Below are 14,883 nucleotides of genomic sequence, written 5' to 3'. Positions count from 1 at the left end.
GGAGGGAGGCAGGAAGACCACGTCACTGTGAAGCCTTGGACTGGGGCCTCCTGTTCGTCTCGTTTCTTGGTTCCCATAGTTCTTGGGGGTGACCCAAACTGAGATGGTGGCCTCGCTCTTCATTTTCCCAAGGCTTCCCCATCCTCCACTTGGGCTTGGCTGCACTCTCTGCCACTCCAGCCAGGGGGTGGGGGCACACCACCGGGCCTGCTGGCGCCACAGCTCTGATAGGTAATAATAAGCCAGGTTGATGTATTATGAATGCTAGTGGTTTGTGTATAAAGCATTTCTCCCAGGGTCTTAAGTGCGTGCGTGTGTGAGTGTGTGCATGTGCACGTGCCCGCGCACACATAGGGCTCTCAGGAAGGTCTGTATCTAGAGGGCTATGTTATTCCCCACCCTTGCTGTACACACATTTTCTAGACCGTAAGTGCTGTGTCGCACTAACCTCTAGGTGCTAGAACCCTGCACGGCACCAAGTAAGTAACCCACAAATGTCTATCAACTTAGCAAGTTAGTGAGTGATGCTCTATTGTGGACCCCTGAAGGAGGATGGGGCCATTGGCAGAGCAGGGCACTCAGAGGGGTCCCCTGCCCAGGGAGCATGCGCCAGAGGAGGGGGATGCCCCTAAGGAACAGGCCAGAGAACCTGAGCTCTCCCTGGCTGCTCTGGAAGGCAGAGGCCCCCCAATTTATCCAGTCCCTAGAGCACCCCAGGCCAGATCTGGGGTGCGCCTGGCTTGGAGGCCATGTCCTTGCTGCCACCTGTCCTGGGGCCTGGGGCCTGTGTCTGCTCCCACCCTGCCGCATGGGCCTTAGCAGTCACTTAGCCAGGCCGTGCTGTGGGGCCAGGTCCTTTAGCTCATAAGTGGCAGCCGCTTCTCAGCTCCATGCCCTTCCCACCCCTTGTCTTGGCAGGTGAGGACCGACTCCCAAGGCTTACAGATGCTTCAGCACCAACCTCATTCTTTAGAAAGAGTTTGGGGGATCCTTCATAGATTGACCACCCGTCCCTGTAGGACTTGATCACAGCAAGACAAAATGTAAAGCAGACATGAGCAGATGAAGCCATGGTGTAATGAACTCCCACACACACAGCCTGCAGCTGCCCTCGGGCCCAGGATGCTGGCCCCCAAGGGTCTGTCCCAGAAGAGGCATTCGGGAATAAGAGTAACAGCATGCTGTCTGCCCCAGTCACTTTTCTGAGCACTTTACATGCATTGGGTGAATAGCATTATCGTCTCCATGTCACAGATGAGGCAACCGGGGCACAGGAAGAATAAGTAACTTGTCCAAGGCAACAGAGCTAGGAAGGGGCAGAGCTAGGTTTGAACCGAGGAGCTGGCTCCAGACTGTCCTTTGCCACCTGGGAGGGAGCTCAAGGGGCTGGGGTGATGGGCTTCTGGCTCCTCCCAGGGCCCCGCTGTCCTGGTATCTGACTTTCCTCCACCCTGTCCCTCTCTCCCTCACTCAGGCCACCAGTGATTTCTGTGTGGCTCCTGACACCTTCATCCTGAACATCACGGAGGGCCAGATCAGCACAGGTAACACACTCTCAGGCCACTGCTGTGGATGCATGGCTGGCCGGACTGTGTGCCCCTACTTGCCTCTTTCAGCCCTGTAGCCATGCAACCCCTCCTCAACTCTGAACTTCAAGTCCAGCTCATGCTCTAGGCCATTTGCTAGAAACTGCCTTGGGAGCTCAGGGATGGGGAGGGAGGTCTGGCTTGGCCACCAAGGGTGATAGAGATCTCATCTGGTCATTTGTGAGCTGCCTAACGCCATGCCATTGCCCTGCAGAGGTGACTCGCTACTACCTGTATTGCAGCCAGAGTGGAAGCAGCCCCTTCCAGCAGGTACAGCCCCCCCAGGCCTGCCCTCACCCTGCCCACAGCTGCTCCCCCTTGACCCTAAGCCCCACCACTGGCCAGGATGGCGGAGGTGGCAGGGCCTTCCTTGCCTCACCCTGGTTCCCTCCTTAGCTGCTTCTGTGAGGGGGGGCGTGCTTTTGGTCATGGGTTCTAGATTGGTGGTTAACATGTATGCAGCTCAGTGGGGGAGCTGGTTCCCATGCAGATGCTGTGCAGGAGCTCTTGGGTGGGGCCGAGATTCTGTACTTCTCACAAGCTCCCAGGTGAGGCCAGGGCTGCTGGTCCAAAGACCACATCTGAGCTGCAAGCAGGGAGAAGACTGTGCAGCTCTCAAGAAGCCAGAGGAGTAGGGGGAGACTTCTGCAAGTGGAAGGGCCTGTGCAGCTGCAGCCAGGTGGGAGGGTGGGAGGGGCAGGAGCATAGGCCCCTCTGCCGCTGTGGGGCTCCTGGGAGATGGAGCCTCACGGTGGGGCTGTGTTTCTCCTGGCCCAGACCCTGACCACCTTCCAGCGTGCGCTCACCACCATGCAGATCCAGGTCGTGGGGCTGCTGCAGTTTGCCGTGCCCCTCTTCTCCACCGCAGAGGTAAGGCAGCTGTGCAGGAAGAAGGGAGCCCCAGATGAACCCTGACAGCCCTTTCCCCTGCCCCGGCCCCAGGGCCAGGCTGTGCACAGCTTGCTGCTGGCTCTACGCTCCCGCCCTCGTGACTCGGCTCCCTCCCTTGGCTCTAGAGGCCCCGAGCACAGCTGCTGTGGTGGTTTTCTCCACCAGCTCTCCTCCACAGCCCCTCAGCCTCCCTCCCTCTCTCTTCCCACTTCAGGAAGACCTGCTTGCAATCCAGCTCCTGCTGAGCTCTTCAGAGTCCAGCCTTCACCAGCTGACCGCCATGGTGGACTGCCGAGGGCTGCACAAGGTGCATGGGGACCCTGGGGGCACGTGGAGAGTGTGAGGGCACCCAGCAGGCCACACCTTCCAGAGAAAAGCCAGTAGAGGCCGAGGGGAGCGATGGCCTGGGCCCCCTTCAGGCCCAGGAATGGAACTGAAGCCAGATAATGGGAAGGGAGGGGGTGCCTGGCCTCTCTCCAGGGGCTGAGACAGGGAGACTCAGTACAAGGGACCAGGGGTTAGGGATGGGAGGGTTGGATGCGGTTGGCTCTGGGTCACTGGGGGACCCTGAACAATACAAGGGAGGCTGTTCCTCATTGTCCAGACTCCTGGCCATTTCGTCAACACATCTGTCTCCATGGGTTGCAAGTGGATGTCCCAATCCCATTGCCAGAGTCTTCTTTCCAGGAACTTGGAATATCAGACAGATAATGATGCAGGGAACACATGGGGAGCACGTGAGAGCCCCCCACCCCCAAGCAGTGAGCCAGTGTATGGCGACAGCTTTCACCTCCCAGATGGATTTAGTGCAGACAGTCTTTGTCATCATCATAGCTGTCAGCTCCATGCTTGGCCCTGTTCTGTGCATTTTATATCCAGTATGTCATTCAGTTCTCACAGTGAAACACATGTTATTTCCTAGGAAATTGGCTTACATGTGCATGTGTATGGATAGATGCATAGATATAGCTATCCGTGTGTGCACATGCGTGTGTGTGTGTGCGTGTGTGTGTCTGCAGTTGTGGGTGCACATATGTGGTGTGTGTATGTATGTGGTATGTGCATGCTTGTGCGCATGTGTGCTGTGCATGTGTGTGTGTATGTGCCTGTATGCATGTGGGGTGTGTGTGTGGTGTGTGCATGTATGTGGTGTGTGTGTGTTGTGCGCCCGTGTGTGTGCACATGTATGTGGTGTGTGTGGTGCATGTATGCATGTGGGCGGTGCATGTGTGTGTGGGGGGGTGTGTGTGTGTATCTATAAAGTGGCTTACTGAAGAGTCCTGAGTTGGCCCATCAGGGGCTTGGGTTTAGATCCTGGTAGTCTGACCTCCGAGCTAAGAACATGGAAGTCACCCATCTCCTCTCTTCTTCCCCTTCTACATCTAATCCCCAGCAAGTCTTGGCAGCTCTCTTCTCAGCTGTACCCTGAATCCATCCATTTCTCTTTCTCTTCATGGCTTCCACCATGATCCCGTCCTGCTCCTCCAGCAGACAGTGGCCTCTTCCTACTTTCTCTTGCCCCCTCACCACCCATGAGCTTTCACACATGCAGCCAGAGCAGTCCTTTTGCAAATTAGGTTGGATCACATCCCTTCCATTCCTACACCCTCCGATGTCTTTCTGATGCCTTTTAAAAGTCCGTACTCCTCTCCTGCATTGCAAGGCCCAGCATGACCCGGCCCCTGCTGACCTATGTTCTCTCTCTTTCCTGAACAGGCCAAGCCTGTCCCCTTTGCCCCCTCTTCTTAAGGTGTGCTGCTTCTTGCCATCCTGTCCTCGGCTTCAGTGCCCCCGTCTCTGGTTCCCCACCCTGCAACCTCCTCCACCCTGTTCAGAGCCAGCTTCTTAGTGCCTAGCGCACATAAGTGCTCAGCAAATGTTTCCAGAGTGAACCCAAGAAGCCCCATTGTGTTAGGCTCCAGAGTGCGGACTTTAATGGTGCTGCAAGGCGCTCGGGATGGGGAGCAGCCAGGAGACCCCAGGTCCAGGCTCGGGGGAAAGGGACTTCCAGAGGAGAGCATGGCCCCCAGGCTTTGCCCCTACTCCTTCACTAGCTGCATGTCCCTCCTCTTCCTCCAGGACTATCTGGACGCCCTTGCTGGCATCTGCTACGACGGCCTCCAGGGCTTGCTGTACCTTGGCCTCTTCTCCTTCCTGCCACCCTCGCCTTCTCCACCATGATCTGTGCGGGGCCAAGGGCCTGGAAGCACTTCACCACCAGGTGGGCTGCCTAGTAAGGAGGGGAGCCTCCCACAGCCTGGGGTTGTCCTGGGAGAGCAGCAGACAGGGGCCTCTGCTCTACGATTTAGCTGATAACCCAGGACTGAGGAGAGCAGCAGAGGGCCTGGGCATTCAGCCCAACAGGCTGGCTGACTTCTATAGAAGCTTCCCCAAGAGTCCACACAGACCCTCCAAAGGAGTTCGGTGGGGCCCAGAGCAGGAGCTGGGGCCCAGGGTGGTGATAGCCCTCAGGCCACAGTCTGGCCTCCCTTCTCTCTTCTCACCAGGACTTTGCGATCTGGAATGAGGAGAGTTCGTGGTGCTGGGAGGGGTGCCCCAGGAATACCAAGAAGGATACATGGGGTTACTGTTTTCAGGGAGCCTGCAGTCCCCTTGAGGAGATGGGCAGGGACAGATGGTGTGTAGGCACCTCGTCAGTGGATTAGGCAAGAGGACGCAGGGTAGGGAGGACCCACATGTGCACAGTCAGCGTGGTGGGGCACTTGGAAGAGCTGGTCGTGAAGCTGGGAATGGGCCAGAATGATCTGCAGGAGGCAGGCCGGGGGCCGCGTTTTAGAGGAGCCTCAAGGAGACACAGGTGGCCAGAGAGTCCTGGGAGGAAGGGCAGGGAAGCAGGACAGGCCCTGGCTGCCTTGGAGCCTCCCTCACCCTTCACAGCCGGCCATCTTCTACCCATTGTTCTAGAAACAGAGACTACGACGACATTGATGATGATGACCCCTTTAACCCCCAAGCCTGGCACCTGGCGGCCCACAATCCCCCAAGGGGACAGCTTCACAGCTTCTGCAGCTACAGCAGTGGCCTGGGCAGTCAGACCAGCCTGCAGCCCCCCGCCCAGACCATCTCCAACGCCCCTGTCTCCGAGTACATGTACGGCCTGCACACACACCCAGGCTGGGTAGCACTGCCCGGACAGCATGTTGGGTGGGGTCCACAGCGCCAGGTGGGAGGAGGAGGGCATCCAAGGCCACCCGTGGTCCCCACTACAGCCACGGGGTGCCTGGAGGAAAGGTTCCCAGGGAGCATCTGGTCACCCCTCCACATCCACATGTGCTGGGGGAAGAACCCACTGATGTCAGCAGCCTCTGCCACAAGCCTGTGGGACAGGTGCCAGGCCCGAGAAGCTGCATTTCTCCAGGCCACGCTGCTCCCAGCCTCCGTTGCCCATCAGCCACTTGTCCCTAGGCTTCCCAAGGTGCTCTTCTCCATATCTGCCCACTGCACCCCCTCCACTCTATCTGTGGTTCAGTTCCATCCCCCACCTCCCATGTGCTCACCCATGGGACCCTCCTGTAGAAATCTACACACACCCCCACTCCCACACCATCCCCTCCTGAGCTCTCCTCTCATCCCCGCAGGAACGAAGCCATGCTGTTTGGTAGGAACCCATGCTACGAGAACGTGCCACTCATCGGGAGAGCCTCCCCTCCGCCTACGGTAATTGGGGCTCTGGCCCTTCCTTGTTGGGGTAATACATAAAGACCAAACCTCCTGCCAACCCAGTGAATCCTGTCCACAAAGGCAGAAAAGAATGAAACTGTTCTGTTATTGAGTATGCACTAAACCAGACCGTCGCGGGTATCCCAGGCAGTCCGCTAAGGAGATTGCAAAGACACAAGAAATCTCACTCCTTCCCTTAGCCAGGCAGGAACAAGACGCAGCCCGCTGCATACCTGTCATCCAGCAAGAGGACTTGATGGCACCATTTGTCACAGTAGTCTACCTTAATCCACTTGCTAATTGGGGTGGCCATCCTGGTTAAGTAATTGCCTTTATTTTTGTATTTTTTCGAGATGGAATCTCGCTCTGTTGCCCAGGCTGGGGTGCAGTGGCTCAATATCGGCTTACTGCAACCCAGGTTTCAAGCAATTATCCTGCCTCAGCCTCCCAAGTAGGTGGGATTACAGGTGCGTGCCACAACGCCAGGCTAATTTTTGTATTTTTAGTAGAGATGGGGTTTCACCATGTTGGCCAGGCTGGTCTCGAACTTCTGACCTCAGGTGATCCACCCTCCTCGGCCTCCCAAGGTGCTGGGATTACAGACATGAGCCACTGCACCCAGCCAGCTAATTGCCTTTATCCAGAGGAAAAATAAAACTATTTCCGTGACAATCAGGTAGCTACAACTTGGAGCCAGGCCCCTAAGTGAACTGTCACTGAGAAGGAGATGCGGTGCTGTCTTCCTGATGTTTGTACTTTCAAGAGTTGGCTCCCAGACCTGAAGAAACCATCCCTGGATTGTAACACCGGCAAGGGCCATATTCAGCCTTTAAGAAGGTTTGCAGACATCTCAAAAGACAGAAATTATTTACAGTGATAAGTTTTCTAAAGGAAATACTGCAAGAAGAGAGGGGGTCTCTTTCCCTTTTTGCGCCAGAGAAAATTAAGGACATTTTTTTCTTTTTAGATTTCTGTTTACCTTAATCCTTGGTCTCTCTTGGGCTGGAGGGTGTGTTGGCTGTGGTGGCGGGTCTGGAGGGCCGAACCCGAACACAGCCTTCCTCAATCCGTCTCAGCTCCTCATGTCCGTAGGACTGTGCCCGAGTGGGGCCTGTGCCTCTTGTCCACCCCACTACCTCCAGCCAGGGTACCTCAGATGCAGCCTCAGGGGAGTAGCTTAGGGTGGGAGGTTGAGAAGAAAAGACCATGCTGTCTCATCCCAGAGAAGTATCCAAAGGACACAGAAATACTGGCTGAGACAAAGAGAGCTGCAAACAGACAGTGAAGTGACCACCAAGGTTCAAGGACACAGACTCCAGTGCCAAAGGCCTGGGTTCAAATCCCAGCTCATCGCTTATGGCCTCTGTGACTTTGGACAAGCACTTTGCTGCTCTGCGTCAGTTTCCCCATCTATAGAATGGGTATGGGAATACTAGCAAATTCCTCCTTGGTGGTGTGTGCATTAGGAAAATTGATTGTTATCAGAGCATACCTGTGAAGCATCCAGTGAGTGCTGTAGGACAGTGAGCTGTTATTTGTGATTTTCTTCCACCCCACCTTCTCCACAGAGCTGTGGCATTTATTAATTTTATTTTTTTATTTTTTTGAGATGGAGTCTTCTCTGCCCAGGCTGGAGTGCAGTGATGTCATCTCAGCTCACTACAACCTCCACCTCCCAGGTTCAAGTGATTCTCCTACCTCAGCCTCCCTACTAGCTGGGATTACAGGCATGCACCACCACACCTGGCTAATTTTTGTATTTTTAGCAGAGACAGGGTTTCACCAGGCTGGTCGTGAACTCCTGACCTGAGGTGATCCACCCATCTTGGCCTCCCAAAGTGCTGGGATTACAGGCGTGAGCCACCACGCCCGGCCAGAGCTGTGGCATTTATAAGAAAGGACAAGGGGAATCAAAGGCCAGAAGTCTGCCACGGGGTGGGCAGAAGGGTCCTGGAGCCAGGCGTCTCCCTTCATTGGGCCGGGCGAGGCATTTCACTGCCCCGATCCAGATAGTTTGGAAGGGGACATCCAACAGGAAAGCAGAAGCACTGGGGCCCGAATACCTGGGACCAGCGTGATAGACCTGGGTCCTGAGAACCCAGGAAGTGCACGCACAGGCACCCAGGGAGTCAGCTTCCCGGTCATGGCGCTTAGTGAAAATCATAGTGTCAGACCCGAGAAAAGAGCAAGTGGGACCCAGTCCCTGTCTTCAGGAAGTTCCAGTCTATAGAAGGGGCACTCAAGAAGGCTGCCTGTAGAAAGTGCTACAAGGTTCTTTGGGACCAGAAAGAAGGAGCTGTCTTTGCTGCTGCTCTAGGGGATTCCAGAAGGTTCTATTTAATAGGTGGCATTTGAGCCACAGTGTAGAGCAGGGGCTCACCCAGGGGCAGTTTTCCCCCCTGGGGACATTTGGCAATGTCTGGAGGCATTTTCATTACCACACTTGGAGGCTGGGGATGGGGGCTGGATGCTGTTGACATCTAGTGGGTGGAGCCCCCACCACAAAGCATGGTGCAGCCCCAAATGTCCGTAGGTTATGGGGCCTGTCCTCTGCGTGTGGGATATTTAGCAGCATCCCCGGCCTCTACCTGCTAGCAAGCCTGCTGGAACCAATCGCCCTGTCATTCATTTCTGTGCCACCACCTTGGTGCTTTTGCCTGGAGCACTTCACCTGCTGTCCCATCCCGCAGCTTTACAAACACAAGCCCCAGCCTCCTGTTGTTCTTTCTTCCTGGCGTCCTTGGGAGTGGGCTGGTTGAACCTGTATTCAAAGTCAGCACCATTTATTATTTATGTTTATTTTTTTGAGACAGAGTATCACTCTGTCACCTAGGCTGGAGTACAGTGGCGCAATCTCAGCTCACTGCATCCTCCACCTCCTGAGTTAAAGCAATTCTCATGCCTCAGCCTCCCAAGTACCTGGGACTACAGGCACGTGCCATCATGCCCGGCTAATCTTTGCATTTTTAGTAGAGATGGGTTTTCGCCATGCTGGCCAGGCTACTCTCAAACTCCTGGCCTCAAGTGATCCACCTGCCTTGGCCTCCCAAAGTGCTGGGGTTACAGGCATGAGCCACCATGCCCAGCCTAAAACTCAGCACCTTTTAAATGCTAGCTTAGCTTCTCACTAATCAGAAGCCTCCCGGGTTACTTTTTCCAACCACCAGCTGCTGTGGCCCCAGGAATGCAGACTGACTTTAATATTAATCTAAGCACAACGTAATAAGGGGAAATCTGCTGTGAAAAAAGAATGACTCTATGCATTGTGATGCCAAATAAAAATGATTTTCAGATTACCTTCTGTTTGAAAGATCCAGGCCACTCGTCCTGCCATTAGCAGAGATAATCAGCAACTGACCTTATTTCCAAGGCTCAAGGACAGAAAACACTTCCTCCCTAGATTTAAGACCTGCCCAGAAACACTTATTGCTTTGGCCAAGTTGACTGCCCAGTCCCACCTAGCCCAGCCTGCCCTGGGAAGACCCTTCCACCTCCATGCCCAGTAAGGGACCTAGAGAGACATCTAATGATGCTGCAGACCAAGGAACCCCACAGCGTGGAGGGTGTGGGTGTCTGCCCCAGTAAAGACAGCACAGCTGGCTGTGCCCCACCCTCCCCGGGTTGCCTGCTCTAAACACTCCTTAGCACTGAGCAAGTTCGAGAGGTGGATAAACTCCTCCCTCTGCTGAGCGCCCTCTCTGGGACAGTGAGGGGACCTCACTGGGTGGGTGATGTCACACCTGGTGATCGGGATATACAGCCTGTCCCTTGCTGGAAATGTTTCTTCCTCCAGTTCTGCCTTCAAGGAATAATCTCTCCTATCCTTTTAGGCACTGTTTCCTGGACTTGATGAACAAAAATGACCCAGGGCAATTAAAATGGAGTGAAGAAAAATGACCCAGGGCAGTTAAAAATACTGACGTTGAGACTTCAGACTCATAGAAACAATATCTTGGGGAAGGAGCCTGGGAGATTCTAAGTTTAACAAACTTATTATCATTCAAGTTGGGAAATACTGCTTTAAGAAGGAGGGTCTTGGCCAGCGCAGTGGCTCATGCCTATAAGTAATCCAGCACTTTGGGAAGCCAAGGCAGGTGGGTCACTTGAGGCCAGGAGCTCGAGACCAGCCTGGTCAACATGGTGAAACCCCGTCTCTACTAAAAATACAAAAGTTAGCTGGGCGTGCTGATGGGTGCCTGTAATCGCACCTACTCGGGAGGCTGAGGCAGGAGAATCACTTGAACCCAGGAGGCGGAGGTTGTAGTGAGCTGAGATTGCACCACTGCACTCCAGCATGGGTGACAGAGTGAGATTCTGTCTCAAAGAAAATAAAAAAGAAGAAGGAGGGTCTCATACTTGCATATGCCTCAGAATCACCTGAGGGACCCACCCTGTTTCTGATTCAGAAAATCTGAGTTGGAGCCTGGAGATGTGCTTTTTTTTTTTTTTTTTTTTTTTTTGGAGACGGAGTTTCACTCTTGTTGCCCAGGCTGGAGTGCAGTGGCATGATCTCGGCTCACTGCAACCTCCGCTCCCCAGGATCAAGCGATTCTCCTGTCTCAGCCTCCCGAGTAGCTGAGATTACAGGCCCCCACTACCACGCCCAGCTGATTTTTTGTATTTTTAGTAGAGACGGGGTTTCACCATGTTGGCCAGGCTGGTCTCAAACTCCTGACCTCAGGTGATCCACCTGCCTCGGTCTCCCAAAGTGCTGGGATTACAGGTGTGAGCCACCGCACCCGGCCGGAGATGTGCATATCTGACATATTCCTAGGTAAAGCTGATGCTGCTGCCCTGGAAACTGCGCTTGGAGAACCACTGCTCTGAGGCCGGCTTCTTCAGCCTCAGAGCTATTGATGGGCAGGGTCATTCTCGGTGGGGGGTTCCTGTACATTGTAGAATGTCTAGCAGCATCCCTGGCCTCTACTTGCTACATGCCAGTGGCACCCCAGTCCCCAGTTGTGACAACCAGAATATCTCCAGACATTGCCTAATTCCCCTGGGAGGCAAAAACACCCCTGGTTGAGACCCACTGGGTCGAAGAGCCTCATGCTCCCTCCTCCCCAACACCAGCCCAAGTGGAAGCATTCCATTCCCCTGATGTGAATGGACTGGACCCCTGAAACTTCCCTGGGTCGGGAGAGTGGCAGCTTCTGGAAGCTTGTTAGAAGTGCAGAATCTCAGGTCCTGTGGACAAGATCTCCAGGTAGCCTGTGTGCAGGGTATAGAGTGAAAGGCCCTCTCCACTGCCAAGGACAAGTAACTAAGGTCTGTCAAGCACCTACTCTGTCCCGGGTCACTGCTTCTCCAACTTGAATGCACACTGGAATTGCCTAAAGAGCTCTAAAAACACTGATAGCTCTTTAAAATGCTTAGTTTTATGTTATGTGTGTGATTTTTTTTTTTTTTTAAAGAGACAGGGTCTTGCTCCGTTGCCCAGGGTGAAGTGCGGTGGTGTGATCTTAGCTTGCTGCAACCTCCATCTCTTGGGCTCAAGTACCTTCTCCTCCTGCCTCAGCCTCCCAAGTAGCTGAGACTACAGCTGCATGCCACCATGCCCAGCTAATTTTTTGTTTTTATGGTAGAGACAGGATTTTGCCATTTTGCCCAGGCTGGTCTCAAACTCCTGGGCTCAAACGATCCTCCTGCCTCTGTCTCCTAAAGTGCTGGGATTACAGGTATGGGTCACCACCGTTATGTGCATTTTGCATCAACAAGAATATACATATTTATATACTGGCGGGTGTGGCCTGGGCATCGGGATGTTTTTAGGCTCCCCAGGTGTTTCTGGCGAGCAGCCCCGTTTGAGAGCAGCTGTGTTAAGGCTCTTCCTGCTCCGTATCATTTCGCCCTTTCAAGAGCTGGGTGCTCTTATGTCCATTTTGCAGGTAGGGAAACTGAGGCTAGAAAAGGCTGGAGAACCTAAGCCAAGGTCACGGGGTAAGATGCACAGCTGGGACTTGAACCTGCTTCTCTGAGTCTCTGGGCCTCTGCCCCCAGCCTGCTGGCTGCTGACTTCTCCTCCGTGTGCTGGTGGACCCTGACGCTGCCCCCAGTGTGAGGGGACAGGCTGGGTGCTGGGGGTGTGTGCTGGGGCAGAGTGGACATTGGAGGACAGCTGGTCTGTATGTGCATTTTTTATTTGAGGCTGGGAGCCAGAAGTCCTGATGGATGCGGGGTGGAGGCACGGCCGGGTTTCCCTCATTCCCTAAGACACCCGGCCCAGTTCCACTCTGAGAAGTCCCCGGCATCTTTGCTGGTGCAGTGCTTGGCTGACCCAGCTCTGACCATCCCCTCTCTTCTCTCTTGGCAGTACTCTCCCAGCATGAGAGCCACCTACCTGTCCGTGGCGGATGAGCACCTGAGGCATTACGGGAATCAGTTTCCAGCCTAACAGACTTTCGGGGGTTCCTGCCTCCTTTTTCCGTTTTGGTTTTAATTAGTGCAAATACAAGCTGCATTTCTTTAATAGAAACCAAAGGCATCTGGAGCCTGAGAGGCCTCCTGCTGTGGCAGAGGAGCAGCTGGGATCCCCGACCAAAGCCCCAGAAGGGTCAGAAGACTCACCACGTGGGCCAGCCTCTCTCTTCTGCTCCACACCAGAAATGCCCCCAGGTGCTTGGCTGCCTCAGAGGTACCATCCCTGAGCTGGCTGCCTGGCCCTGCTCACCCCTACGCCTCGCTCTTGCCAGGAGGGGAGTGGCAGTGAGGAGAGGGCCAGGTCAGGCGCCACCATCAGAGAGCTGTGTGTTCTCTCTGGTCTCAGAACCATGACTCTGCCTCTTGTCAGCCCTGCCAAGAGCCCAGACAACCCCTCTCGGAGTCACCTCTGTCCTCTGTTCGCTGCAGGTAACATGAGAAGGGCTGATCAGGAGATGCTCTTTAAGAAGGTCGCGCCCCTGATGACACCAGAACAGCCCAAATCACAGTTCCCAGGGCCAGACAGGCTCCTCCTGGACCACAGAGGGGAGGCGTCAGGAGAGCTCTGCAGTGGGGGGCTAGTGGCTCCGGGGCTGGGGGATCACAGCCTGGTGAACCCCAGTGGGAACAGAGGTGAAAGCCTGCCGCATTCCACCTGTCTCCCTAACCCTCCATTGCCTTGCCTCTATTCCAGAATCAATGCTGCAGATGTGTTAGCTGCAGATAGGCACGGTCTCAGGTATGAACAGACACTTTGAAACGACTTTAGGTCTTTCTTTTCTCCAGTGTTTTAAACACGTTGATTATCCAAAGAATTGAAACTCCTAGCACATCCAGTTTTTACAACAGATTTGCAGCTCATTCCTTACCCTGGTTAGGTCACTACTTTTGCAGATTTTACTGGCACTGATCTGGAGATCTACAGATCTGGAGGAGACAGGGAGGAGTCGATTCTTAAATAAGGATCAGTGAGGCATCCTGTCCCAAGCTACTGTTTGGTGGGGATCTGGGTTCATCTCACCCACAGAGAGAGGATCTTTAAGAGGAGAAAAAAGCCAAGAGGAAAAGCCAGAGTTCCCTGTTCTAGGGGACTAGCCAAATGCTGTCCCTTCCCTGTTGTCTCCAAGTAAGTTTGCCAGAAAAGGTTTTAGCAAAGTGGTACAACTGTCTTTATGGGAGGATACGCCTCTGCCCTGCCCCACCCCCACCACCTGTTCCTACCCAGTGTCCTGGGCCCCTGGCCTGCCAGGCCACAGGAGCTTATTGGCCAGGAGGGAATAATGTCCCCTAATACTGCCTGTTGAGGGACTAGAGTTGGGGTCTTTGGTGCTTCCAACCTCCTGCCAACCTGGAGTTCACAACACCAGAGCCCCACGGCCTCGCACACTGAAGCAGGGGAGTGGGGTGACTCGGTGCTTCTGTTTTGGAAGAACCACCTGTCATCAAAACATGGACAAAGCAGGGTGTTCTCAGCTCCCAGCGAAGCCCCCACAACGGAATGGGGCCGCAGGGCAGCCGGGACACCCTGTCTCACCTACATTAACCCATGCATACTGTATACCATAAACTCACTTCGGTATGTCCGCGTCACATGCAGAGAGGAGCTCTGTGACATCAAAGTGTTGCTTCTTAAAGTTTCATTATTGGCAACTAGAGGGTTGTTTTTAATGCATGGAAACTAAACAGATTCCTCGGGGAGTTCCTGAAGGAACCAGGTGGGCAAACCTTTGCTTATATACGTGCGGCCTCACCTGGAAGAGAAATAAACCACTTGTACTAAAATGTGCGTTCCGTCTCTGACTTCCTCAGCTGCAGGGAATAATGAGGGTATTGAAAGATGGAGCGGTCCCCTCCAGCAGGGTCATGTGGTGGGAGGCTTAGAAGCAGATTCCAGTCGCGATTTCCGTGCCAGGACTGAAAGAGGGGCTTGAACGAATGTCATGGGGCTCTCGCATGGCTTCCAGCTGCTCTTACAGGACCAGGGACAGGACTTATTTCTGCCCTGATCTTTCTCCAGAACTTCCCCTAAAGGTCACTGTTTTTTTTGTTCGTTTTGTTTTGAGAGGGAGTCTCACTCCGTCACCCAGGCTGGAGTGCAGCAGCGTCATCTCGGCTCACTGCAACCTCCACCTTTGGGGTTCAAGAGATTCTCCTGCCTCAGCCTCCCAAGGAGCTTGGATTACAGGTGCGTGACACCACACCCAGGTAATTGTTGTATTTTTAGTAGAGGCGATGTTTCACCATATTGGCCAGGCTGATCTCAAACTTGACCTAGGGTGATCCGCCTGCCTCGGCCTCCCAAAGT

The 14,883-nt window shown here is 54.2% G+C and overlaps 1 pseudogene; it reads left to right on the top strand.

Moving 5' to 3' along the window:
* The window catches only part of LOC129461608 (protein tweety homolog 2-like), a 51,482-nt pseudogene extending 37,122 nt beyond the window's left edge, over nt 1-14,360 (top strand).
* Nucleotides 14,361-14,883: the final 523 nt, after the last annotated feature.

This window comes from Symphalangus syndactylus, chromosome 14 (genome assembly GCF_028878055.3).
Source record: "Symphalangus syndactylus isolate Jambi chromosome 14, NHGRI_mSymSyn1-v2.1_pri, whole genome shotgun sequence".
Classification (NCBI taxonomy): domain Eukaryota; kingdom Metazoa; phylum Chordata; class Mammalia; order Primates; family Hylobatidae; genus Symphalangus; species Symphalangus syndactylus.
This window is presented reverse-complemented; position numbering and strand designations above follow the sequence as displayed.